Genomic DNA, 11,811 nt, shown 5'->3' on the forward strand with positions numbered 1-11,811 from the left:
CATACTGGTCAAAGATGTATAACCTGAATGCACTGTAAGTCGCTTTGGATAAAAGTAAATGCATAAATTATTATTAAGAGAGTTTTGTGAGGTGAGAAATTATGGCTGTAAAACTTACATGCAAGAAGAGCCTGCTGATGAAAATGATCTAATTTAACCAGGAGTTTATTATGCATATAATTACATTTTAAGATAAAGGAGAGAGGCCTCCAATTTTATAAAGATATAATTAGGAATAAATAACCATACAGAATTTGGATTATTTTAAAGGTGTAAATAGTGTTATGAAAATTTAGAGCTTTCAATCGTCCCACACTTCTACAATTAGATATCACTGCTTTTTTAAAGTTTATGAACCCTGTTTTTTCCATATAAAGTCAAGAAATAATTGATTGACTCCATTAGTAGTACAATCATTAACGCATAAAGAAAGTGAAGGATACACAAAGTGAGAGAGACCTTCTGCTTTAGATAGGAGAACCCTACCATATAGAGAGAGAGGACTCTTTTTAGCCAAAGATTGAAAACATTTTGGGTTTTCTTAATCGGACTAGAGAAATTAAGTTGTTGTCTGGCTACTAATTTTTTGGTTATATAAATAACTAAATACTTTATTGTATCTTTAACCAGAATACCGTCAATTAACGTGTCATCACATTTATGCAGTGACATTATCTCACTTTCGGACAAATTTAGCTTTAAACCAGAGGCACTCGAGAATTGTTTAATTATCTGAATGGCGTTAGAAAGTTGATTTTTATCTTTTAAAAAAAGAGTGGTGTCATGAGCAAGTTGTGAGATCTTAATTTCCCTGATTATGCATAATACTCAATGATAATAACTTAGTAACCAAAATAAATAAAACGTCTTATAAAAAATCTTTGGGAAGTGAACATATTAACTATAACAGAGCTGGTAATTCCTTTATAAAACATTTAAAGTACATTAACAAATGAATCCCCAAAACCAAAAAAATTAAGAGATTGCAGTAGAAATCCATGCTCAATGGTGTCGAAGGCCTTGTAAAAGTCTAAGAAGAGTATGATGGCTTTAGATTGCATAAAGTCAGCATAGTACAATAAATCTAATATAAAAGTCTAATATTATTACTTATATGCCTACCTTTGACAAACCCTGATTGCGTTTCTGCAATAAGTTGATTACATTTAGATTTTAGTCTATTAGCGTATGCTAAAGCCAAGATATTGTAGTAAACTGTAAGAAGTGTGATTGGTCGCCAATTATCTATTAAGAGAGAATCTTTTTCAGGCTTTGGAATAAGGGAAATAATACCCTGTTTCATTGATGAAGTCATTACCCTCTGAGCAATACATTTGTTACACATGCAAAGTAAAGGGTCTGTATTAATTTCTGTATTAAGTCCCAGAATTAGATGTAGAATTCAACAGAAAGTCTGTCAACAACAGGGGATTTCCCTCTCTACATAGAAAATAGCACCGATTTAATTTCCCCAAGTGTCAAAGTGGACTCGCAAAGATCTTTAAAGGGGTCATATGATGCTGCTAAAAAGAACATTATTTTGTGTATTTGGTGTAATGAAATGTGTTTATGCGGTTTAAAGTAAAAAAAACACATTATTTTCCACATACTGTACATTATTGTTTCTCCTCTATGCCCCGCCTTTTTGAAAGACTTTATCAAAACAGTGGTCAAATATCGAAGCTAGAGTTTTTAATCTTTCTAATGATACACAGTTTGTCCAGATCAAGTAAGAGTGTGATGCTTTAACGTGCTGTGAATATGAAACAACAATAATCTGAGTCCGCTGGCGATCTTTGCAAATGTATATATTAAAAACACCATGTCATGTGTCAAGATCAGTCTCTCATATATCACAAAATTTGCCATTTTAGGAGAGTTAAGATTATAAAATGTGATGTGGTGCAACTCCCCCGAAAAAATGATATTTATGAATTAATAATTTATTATATTTGCATAAAAATGTATTCTTTTGAAAAATATATTTAAAAACATTTTAGAAAATTTGTTGTGTACACTCAAATGTATTCCAGGTTTAAATATTTTACTTCATGGTTACACCAGATTACATTTGCAGAGTCATTAAATGTACTTTATTAGTACTATCAAAACAATATGAAATTAACATGAATACAAAAACAAACAAACATGTTATCATCATCATCATCATCTACATTTATTGGCCAGGTATGCATAACATACAAGGAATTTTCTGCCGGTATGAGAGCCCTCACACACACATACACACAAAAAACTTGCAACATTGCAAAATTACAATATCACATAATTACATGGTAGAATTTAGAGTTTTTATGGCTACTGGAAAAAAGCTATTCTGAAATCTGGTAGTTCTTGTTTTAACCAGACTATAACGCCTTCCAGAAGGTAAAAGTCTGAAAAGATTGAATGCAGGATGTAAAGGATCACGGACAATCCTCAGAGCCCGTTTCTTAACCCGTGACAAGTGCAGATCTTAAAGGGAAGGTAGATCAGTCCCAATAATGCGTTCTGCCATTCTCACTACTCTCTGAAGCCTAAACTTATCCCGCTGAGTAGTAGACCTGTACCAAACAGTAAATGAAGAACACAGGACCGATTCAATCATAGCCCTGTAGAATTTGCACATAGTTCCACTAGACAGATTATACTTTTTTAACTGACGGAGGAAGTACATCATCCGCTGTGGTTTCTTAACCACACGCATAACATTGTTCTCCCACTTGAGATCACTACAGATGGTAGTGCCAAGAAACTTATAAGAATCAGTGATGCTCACTGTACAACCATTTATTTTTAATGAAGCAAAGCAGGTAGAATTCTTTGTAAAATTGATAATCATCTCTACAGTCTTGCCAATGTTTAAATGCTATTAAAGTTATTATGACTGCACCACGAGACAATCTGATCCACCTGCTGCCTATATGCTGACTCATCTCCATCATGAATAAGGCCAATGATTGTAGTGTCATCAGAAAATGTTAAAAGCTTGACCGTAGAATCTGAGGAAGTACAGTCATTCGTGTAAATAGAAAATAACAGCGGGGAAAGCATGCACCCTTGAGGGGCACCAATACTGAGGGTGCTTGTTCTAGATGTAAATATCCCCAGTTTTTCTTGCTGCACTCTGTCCGTGAGAAAATTAATAATCCAGTTGCTAATTTTCATACCACTGCTATGCTGATGACACTCAACTCTACCTCTCATTCCATCCTGATGATCCGACGATAGCTGCTCGCATCTCAGCATGTCTAACAGACATTTCTTGCTGGATGACGGACCATCACCTTCAACTCAACCTTGCCAAGACAGAACTGCTTGTGGTTTCATCAAACCCATCGTTTCATCACAATTTCACCATCCAGTTAGGCTCATCAACCATAACCCCTTCAAAAACAGCCAGAAACCTTGGAGTTATGATTGATGATCAGCTGACTTTCTCAGACCACATTGCTAAAACTGTCCGGTCCTGCAGATTTGCTTTATTCACCATTAAGAAGATCACGCCCTTTCTTTCAGAACATGCTACACAACTCCTTGTTCAAGCTCTTGTTCTATCCAGGCTGGACTATTGCAATGCAAACTTTGTCTCTGTGTGTGGCATAAAGGCCTGGCTGATGGAGCATGTGGCATTTCATGGTCTTATTAAGAATTTCAAAAGCTCATTTATTGATGTGACACTTCCTACACCGAAACGGGCATGGCTAATAATGATTGCAATTCTAAATATAACAAAATGCCACACTCAATTTTATATTGAGACGAGCAAGAACATTATTAGGAGCTGGCGTATGAGATCCAGCAGTGGTTTGCAATAAAAGTGCCAGGAAAATAATAAAAAAACAGCCTGATGTTTTAAAGACAAGCCATTCATTTCTGGTGACACTCTTGGGAGGCTCCATATTTACAGACCAAAACTGTAAAAAAGGCTTGTTCTATGTGCGCCTGATTCATTTAAACAGCATACAGCCATTGTTTAGATGTTTCCATTCATAACTGGCAGCCATCGTTATGTTGATGAGTTTTTTTTTGACCCTGCATGCCTGCACTATGATCTACTTCAGTAATCTTTAAACAGAGCTGAGTAAATGAATGGTAGAAAAACTGAACAGAACCACAAGAGTGATGCCAAGCCACTGTCGGCACAGTCTAACCAGCGTCCTCCTGTGACCCGGCAACTCTGATTTAAGGTCTGGCACTCCACAGCAGCTTCAAAACACTCTCTACTGAGACTTCAGAAGAAAACAACCCTTAATCTTGGCAGCTGACATCTTTAATCGCTTCTTAACAAAGCCAGCAAAGAGACTAAATCCCGAGAGAGGTTGACGCTGCTTGCACAGCTATGAAAACTGAATGGATCTCAGTGTAAAAGTACCACTGAAGTTAGATCCTGTGGGGGGGGGTGCCAAAACTTTTGCACTAAAACAGTTTCTTATTGCAGTTAGTGGGTTAGTTGACGCTGCTTGCACAGCTATGAAAACTGAATGGATCTCAGTGTAAAAGTACCACTGAAGTTAGATCCTGTGGGGGGGTGCCAAAACTTTTGCACTAAAACAGTTTCTTATTGCAGTTAGTGGGTTAGCGAACTTTTTTCAGCCATGGAGGTCAATTCCAAAAATCTAAGGCTGGAATTAGCTAAAATATCAATATTTGTCATATTTTCATTTAAATTAGGGTGACCATACGTGCCATTTTTCCCGGACACATCCTGGCCAAGATTTCTATATTGCCTAAAATATCCAGGTTTTGGCTTTGTTAGCGCTGCGCAGACCGATCAGTGTTTGACATCAAAGTACCTTGAGAGCTATAGAGAGCAGACAGCTCTTATACTTTCGAATCGCTCTCGCGGGACTTTAATGCCATACACTGATCGGTCTGCGCAGCACCGCTTCAAGTTGAACACACTGTATGCGTATTGGCATCACTTTGACCGTTCTCTGTAGATCCCACCTTCTCTTGCGCCACAATTGGTCAATTATGTACAATGCCTGCATGCTATTGGTCAAACTACTTTTTCAAACTATCATTACCTTCAGCATGTATGAAAACAGAAAAACAAAGCCAAAACCTGGATATTTTAGGCAATATAGAAATCCTGGCCAGGACGTCTCCGGGAAAAAAGGGCACGTATGGTCACCCTATTTAAATAAAATATTTTTCAGCCTTCTGATATTCAATATTCATGTATTTGCACTATATATATATATATATAATTTTTTTTTTTTTTCTACTAATGATGTGTTCAGCCTCATGGGCAACCGTGACCAATAACAAGGTCATTGGCCAGCTTGTACCTTCATGCTGGGGGCCGACAGCGCTCAGTCCTACTTTCTTGTCTGAGAAGCAGCAATTACTTTTCCTTGAGAGGCTTGATTGGGTGCTATTCAGGGACACAACCACTAAAGGGACTGAGCAAATGTTGTTTTTGAAGGCCAGGGTAACCCTTGAACACTACGGCTTAACTGCCAAAGGGTCTGCAAAAATATATCCTTAAGAAGTCTGGAAACAAAGTCAGGTTTGAAAATTATTAAAAGAATAGTTGACTTAACAATGACTGTTCTTCAAAGTCTGTCATTATTTACCCTTCATGTAGTTCCAAACCGTATAATAATTTATTTGATTTGATTTGAACTTCAGAAGCGTGTCAGTCTAATTCCTGAATGAATCCTTCAGGCTGGTTCTGATCAAATGAACAGAACTGACTCAAAAGAATGAGACATCACTACTCTAATGAACTCTCAAGATTTTCAATAATGACTTAAAGGCATAGTTCACCCAAAAAAAATTACTTTTTGTCATCATTTACTAACTCTCAAGTTGTTCCAAACCTGTATGAGTTTCTTTCTTCTGTTGAACACAAAAGAACCACTTGACGATAACTTGACGAAGAACCACTTGACATTTCTGTCCCCCTCACTTCTGAAATGATGGCTACGCCCCTGCTGGGTAGTCCCCATTTATTATAACAGCATAGAAAAAAACAACCAGTAAAAAATAGTTACAAATATATATATTTTACCCTGAAATTGCTAGTAAATTTCACAATTAATTACAAAGAAACAGCAAGTAATTTGTTGAACATTTTTAAGTTGAAAGACTGAAATAATCCAATAATCTTTACAGCATTTCTCCTTTTGCGACCCACAGAATGAAGAATGTTTGGAGAAACAGCTTTGGAACGACATGAGGGAGAGTAAATAATGATAAAATGTTCATTTTTAGGTGAACTATTGTTTTACGATATTGAAAAAAAACAACTCAAGATTGAAGTTTATATTTGTGAACATAGGCTATGTTTTGAAACTAGGCCTACTGTGGCCCCGGCTGAGGTCGAGTTTTTAGTCTAGGTGTTTTATTTATTCATTGGCGTGTGATGCATTAGAGACCAGCTAATGGTGGTGTGTCTGTACCTCAGCGCTATTTCGAGCAGGTTACAGCAGCTGTGTCTTTCCATCATAACCCAACATCACATCACACACTCCATTTAACACAGACTTGAATGTGTCTTATGTAGGTCAAAGCAGATGAACATGAATTTAAAGACTTTCGTAAAAGATCTCCCTCCCTCTCCCGCCACCCCACACAACCTCATTTCTGCAGTTTCTTGAGGTTTCTGAAATTACACCTCGTTTCTTATCCTCCCCATCAACACTAATTGCAAACAAGGGCAGCGCTACACATAATCAACATCTGATTACACATGTCTGGATTATAGAGACAAATTCCCTTCAAACATCCAGTGCAATCTGGAGGATTTTAGTTCATGCACTCCATTTCCCGTTCAACCTCATCAACCTTTAGTTATCAAGATCCAGAGAATGTTATCAGTGCAATCCAGACATTCTACTGATACGATGCAAATAAAATCATTAAACAATATGACTTCTAAATACAACTGCTTTTATTACACTGATGACTATCATTTCTACTTAGCACAAGGGTACTTCATCATCACAAGGGTAAATTGTGAAAACATAGGTTTATGTTTTCATAGCCATGTTAACATAGCCTAGATTTCCCCCTTAAATTAAAAGAAATTATATTTTCTATAGAAAAAAGCAAAATCCTATATATAAGACCATTAAGATTTTTTTCTGTTGTGACAAATTCTTTTTTTACATTTATAAATATGATTTTTTTTCATATTAAACCAAAATTGCGCTTAATAGTGATCATTTAAAATAATAAAATAATGCCACAGAAAATGTAAAAAAATTCTAAAAATATACTTTTTTTATAAAAAATTTTAATTTCTGTTTTTACAATTAAACACAGCTTCTCCAAGTTCTCATTACCATCATGCATGCTTTTGTTACATTTATAAATGATTTTTTTTTCATATTACAGTAATGAGAATTGTGCTTAATAATGATCACTTCAATTAATAAAATAATGTCACAGACAATGCTAAAAATCCTATAAATATTTGCTTTAATTTCATTTTAAAAACATATTTCTGTTGTGACAATTCATGAAAATTAAACACAGCTTCTCCAAATTCTCATTACCACCATGCATGCTTTTTTACATTTACAAATATGATTTTTTTTTCATATTATAGCAATAAGAACTGTGCTTATTGATCACAATAAGAATTGTGATCAATTAAAATAATGTTAAAATAATTAAAATTAAACTGTAATAAAATAATAAAATAATGTCACAATGCTAAAAATCCTAAAAATATGCTTATTTTTAATTTATTTATTTTTATTTAAGAAATGAAATGGTTTTGGAAAAAGTGAAATATGACCTTGATGAGTGCTTGAATATTCTCAGTTTTCAAATATGACTTATTAGCAGAGAATTTCTCAACAGCGTCTGTTTCTTAATGGTTTGTTGACACTAATAGGCTCACTAAGACATTAAAGTGCCAAAAGACAGAAGAATTGTGATCAATTAAAATAATGTTAAAATAATTCAAATTAAACTGTAATCAAATAATAAAATAATGTCACAATGCTAAAAATCCTAAAAATATGCTTATTTTTAATTAATTTATTTTTATTTAAGAAATGAAATGGTTTTGGAAAAAGTGAAATATGACCTTGATGAGTGCTTGAATATTCTCAGTTTTCAAATATGACTTATTAGCAGAGAATTTCTCAACAGCGTCTGTTTCTTAACGTTTTGTTGACACTAATAGGCTCACTAAGACATTAAAGTGCCAAAAGACAGATAAGATGTTCTACTCTTCTAATGGAGTCAGAGGGAGTATGTGCACATGCAGCACCGACACCAAATTCCAGATTTTCCTACAGAAAAAGAACAGTCTTTCTGCAGCATTAGATTAAAATGAGTTTTGCACATGTGCAAGTGCTGATAGAATAATCCTGCAAGTACCAGTTCGAGTGTTAAAGCAGAGGAGGGATTACCCAAGTGTTATGGTTTATAATCTGACCTGAAAGAGAACAAATGTTCATGGACGTGATCACTGATGGTGGTCTTCAACGTGATGGAAAAAAACATCAAGATATTGACCTTTAGCGTCCTTTTCCCAGAGCGGCATATGTCTTTTTCTGTCCTGATGTCCTCTGAGGTTATTGACTTAATGATGGTCAATAGAAACCAGCTCTGGGCTGCAAAAATTAACACATGGTCATTTGGTTTTAGAGAATGCTAATGTAGCTCCAAGTGTAGATGAATAAATGCATGTGGGCGAACACTCAATTAAAATGTTAGTGGGGGTGGAATTATGAGCTTTAAACATCTAGTTCCTCTCTGAGAGGTCAAATCACCTGCTCTGGTCCCAGGGCTCACAAAATCGCTAGCCCGACGTCCCGGGGCTATTTTGTTTTCCAGTCGAGCTACCAAAATGTTTTACCACCCTGCCCGACGGGCTATCTTGAACAGTGATATAACATTCCTTCCTTGATTTCCATTGTTCACTAGCTTGTATGGGTAAAACGGATCGTAGTTGATCGTTTGCACGTGTTTCTAAAGTCTTGCCGATTTAAACATTCAAGTGTTTTAAACCATTCACGCGCATTCGGAGCTGCGCGCACTCATTCAAAGCGCGCACAGAGAGCCGCGTTTCAGACAATGCACGTACACAGAATTGATTCCTGTTTCGCGTATTCTTGCATCTGAATGAACACATACACACAAAATGATCTCAAAATAACTGTCTCGGTAAGTATTCTCGTAAACACAGTCGGTTATGTCTTAAGTGAGCGTAAACAGTGGAGAAAGAAATCTCAAGTGCATCATTATAATGGATCCGTGCATTCAGTCTTAAAGGGGCAGCAGCCTATAAATACCTGCTGTTCCATAAGCGCCACCTGCTGTCAGATAGTGACATCTGCATCTCATACACAAAGCTGAAATCAAACCATTCTGTTTTTGCTTCAAATTTTGAAATTATACAATCTAATTGCAATCTAAATAACATGTATTTAGCATCTTTGTTTGGATCGTGATTAAAATGCAGTGGTTGCCTCTTATTTTCAATGGAAAAAGCACAGCCAAAGCATTAATTTGTTTATATGAAGATATTTATTTTATTTGTATGTATTCAAACAGATCCGATCTGTTACTCAAAATCTGATATAATGCAATATGGTCCGAGCCGTGGGTTTTGTGATCTGTTGCACTCCTACTCTCTTGACTTGTTATTTAAAATAAAAAAGCAATCACTGAAGTTTTTAATCATGCTGATTTGTCCGCAGTGAAGCTCAGCTAATGTCTTTTTTTTATGCGGGCTACTTAAATTCATTTTGGGCTACCAAAATCTGAAGAATGTCTGCCCGAAGGGCTACCAGCGATTTTGAAATTTTGCGAGCCCTGGGTCCCCATTGTAAGGTTTGACTTTGTTTGAATCTGATTCTCCACTGGGAGTCCATCTAAAGCAATCATGATGAATAATGATTTGAACAGTTCATCTAAGAATTAAGAACCAGTTACTCATGACTTTGCAAAACTGTATCATTTCCTTTCTTCTGTGGAACATAAAATATTTTGAAGAATTTCCGTGCTGTTTTTTTTTTTTCTATACAATACAAATCTATAGGCTGTCAAGTTAAAAAAGGACTGAAAAGCACCATAAATGTACCTTTAATAGAGCAAACAATTTTTTATGGACTACTTCTAAGGAACTTCTATTGTTTCTTTTGTTCTTTTTAGAACGTAACAGCAACTTGTCAACACGAATCAGGAGAAATTAAAAATCATGATTTTGTTGTTTAAAATAGAGATCACATTTCTCCCACAATTCTGAATAGACACCTAAACAAGACAGCATGTCATTTACCAAAGGTTCAAAATGTTAAATGCTGCAGTCTATTAAAATAATAATAATAATAATAATTAATCAATTATTTTTAGAAAAGAAAATGGTTTGAGTGATTTATTCAATGACTCACTCATAAAGACTTCACTTGTTTCATCACTGGATGAATCAGTGTTTTTAAACAAATCTCTTGAAAGAATGATTCAATGACTCACTCATAAAGATACTCATTCTCATAATACATGTTGTTTAATGAATCTCTTGAATGATTCACAACAGCAACTTGTCAACATTAATCAGGAGAAATTAAAAATCATGATTTTGTTGTTTAAAATAGAGATCACATTTCTCCTACAATTCTGAATAGACACCTAAACAAAACAGCATGTCATTTACCAAAGGTTCAAAATGTTAAATGCTGCAGTCTATTAAAATAATAATAATAATAATAATTAATCAATTATTTTTAGAAAAGAAAATGGTTTGAGTGATTTATTCAATGACTCACTCATAAAGACTTCACTTGTTTCATCACTGGATGAATCAGTGTTTTTAAACAAATCTCTTGAAAGAATGATTCAATGACTCACTCATAAAGATACTCATTCTCATAATACATGTTGTTTAATGAATCTCTTGAATGATTCACATTGACAAATGCATGTTAAAACAGTCACTTGTCACCACCTACTGGCGAAACAATGTAAATTATACAATCTTTATTTGAAGCATCAAGTCACTTTAATAAAAGAGATTTGCCATTTTGTTCGCTAAACATCAGTGTTTCTATCAAAACTTACAATTTTTTGAATCAAGATCACAAACAAACTTTAATGAATAATCATGCAGCTAAATGTGGAATTTTCAAATAGAAAGACCGAAACAGTATTTTTTTTTTTTTGTAAAACATTCTCCACTAATCTTTGCTACTTTGAAAAATCTTTTTCTTTTCTTTTTTACAATGTGGAAAAGAGCAGCTTGAGTATTCTACTAAATATTCCCTTTTGTGTTCCTCAGAAGAAAGTCAATCATATGGGTTTGAAACAGTATGTGAGAGAGCAATTAACTATTCCTTTAACTCAGAATAAGATCAAATGGACAGTTGACATCAGGGTTTTAATGATCTAACAATGAGTTACATCAGCCATGAGTCATTTTTGGCTTGGCTTGTGTCAGTCAGAAGCCATAACCAGAGGTGTAAAGTATTGGAGTAAATGTAATTAGTTACTGTACTTGAGTATCTTTTCGGGTACTTTGTAGTTGTACTGAGTATCAAAGATATTAGCAACTTTTACTCTTTACTCCACTACATTTGAAATGAGTGTTGCAGTTACACATTAAATTTTGCATGGACCTAGCTTTTTCTGCAGCAGTTCATTTCTGCTACAAAAGATGTGATACTGCCTATTACAGGTCACTGAAAGTACTGCATCTTGTGCGTTTTGCCCTTACTCGCCCAAACTTGTCAACAAGGCTACTTTATGTGAATGCGAGTTCCTTAAGTATTTGTGAATCACAGGTGTTTTATATATGAGATGAGGACATGACTGCAGCCAGCAATGAGGCCGAAACCAGCACATCCAGTG

This window comes from Sinocyclocheilus rhinocerous, unplaced genomic scaffold (genome assembly GCF_001515625.1).
Source record: "Sinocyclocheilus rhinocerous isolate Xijiao unplaced genomic scaffold, SAMN03320098_v1.1 scaffold2660, whole genome shotgun sequence".
In the NCBI taxonomy this organism is placed as follows: Eukaryota; Metazoa; Chordata; class Actinopteri; order Cypriniformes; family Cyprinidae; genus Sinocyclocheilus; species Sinocyclocheilus rhinocerous.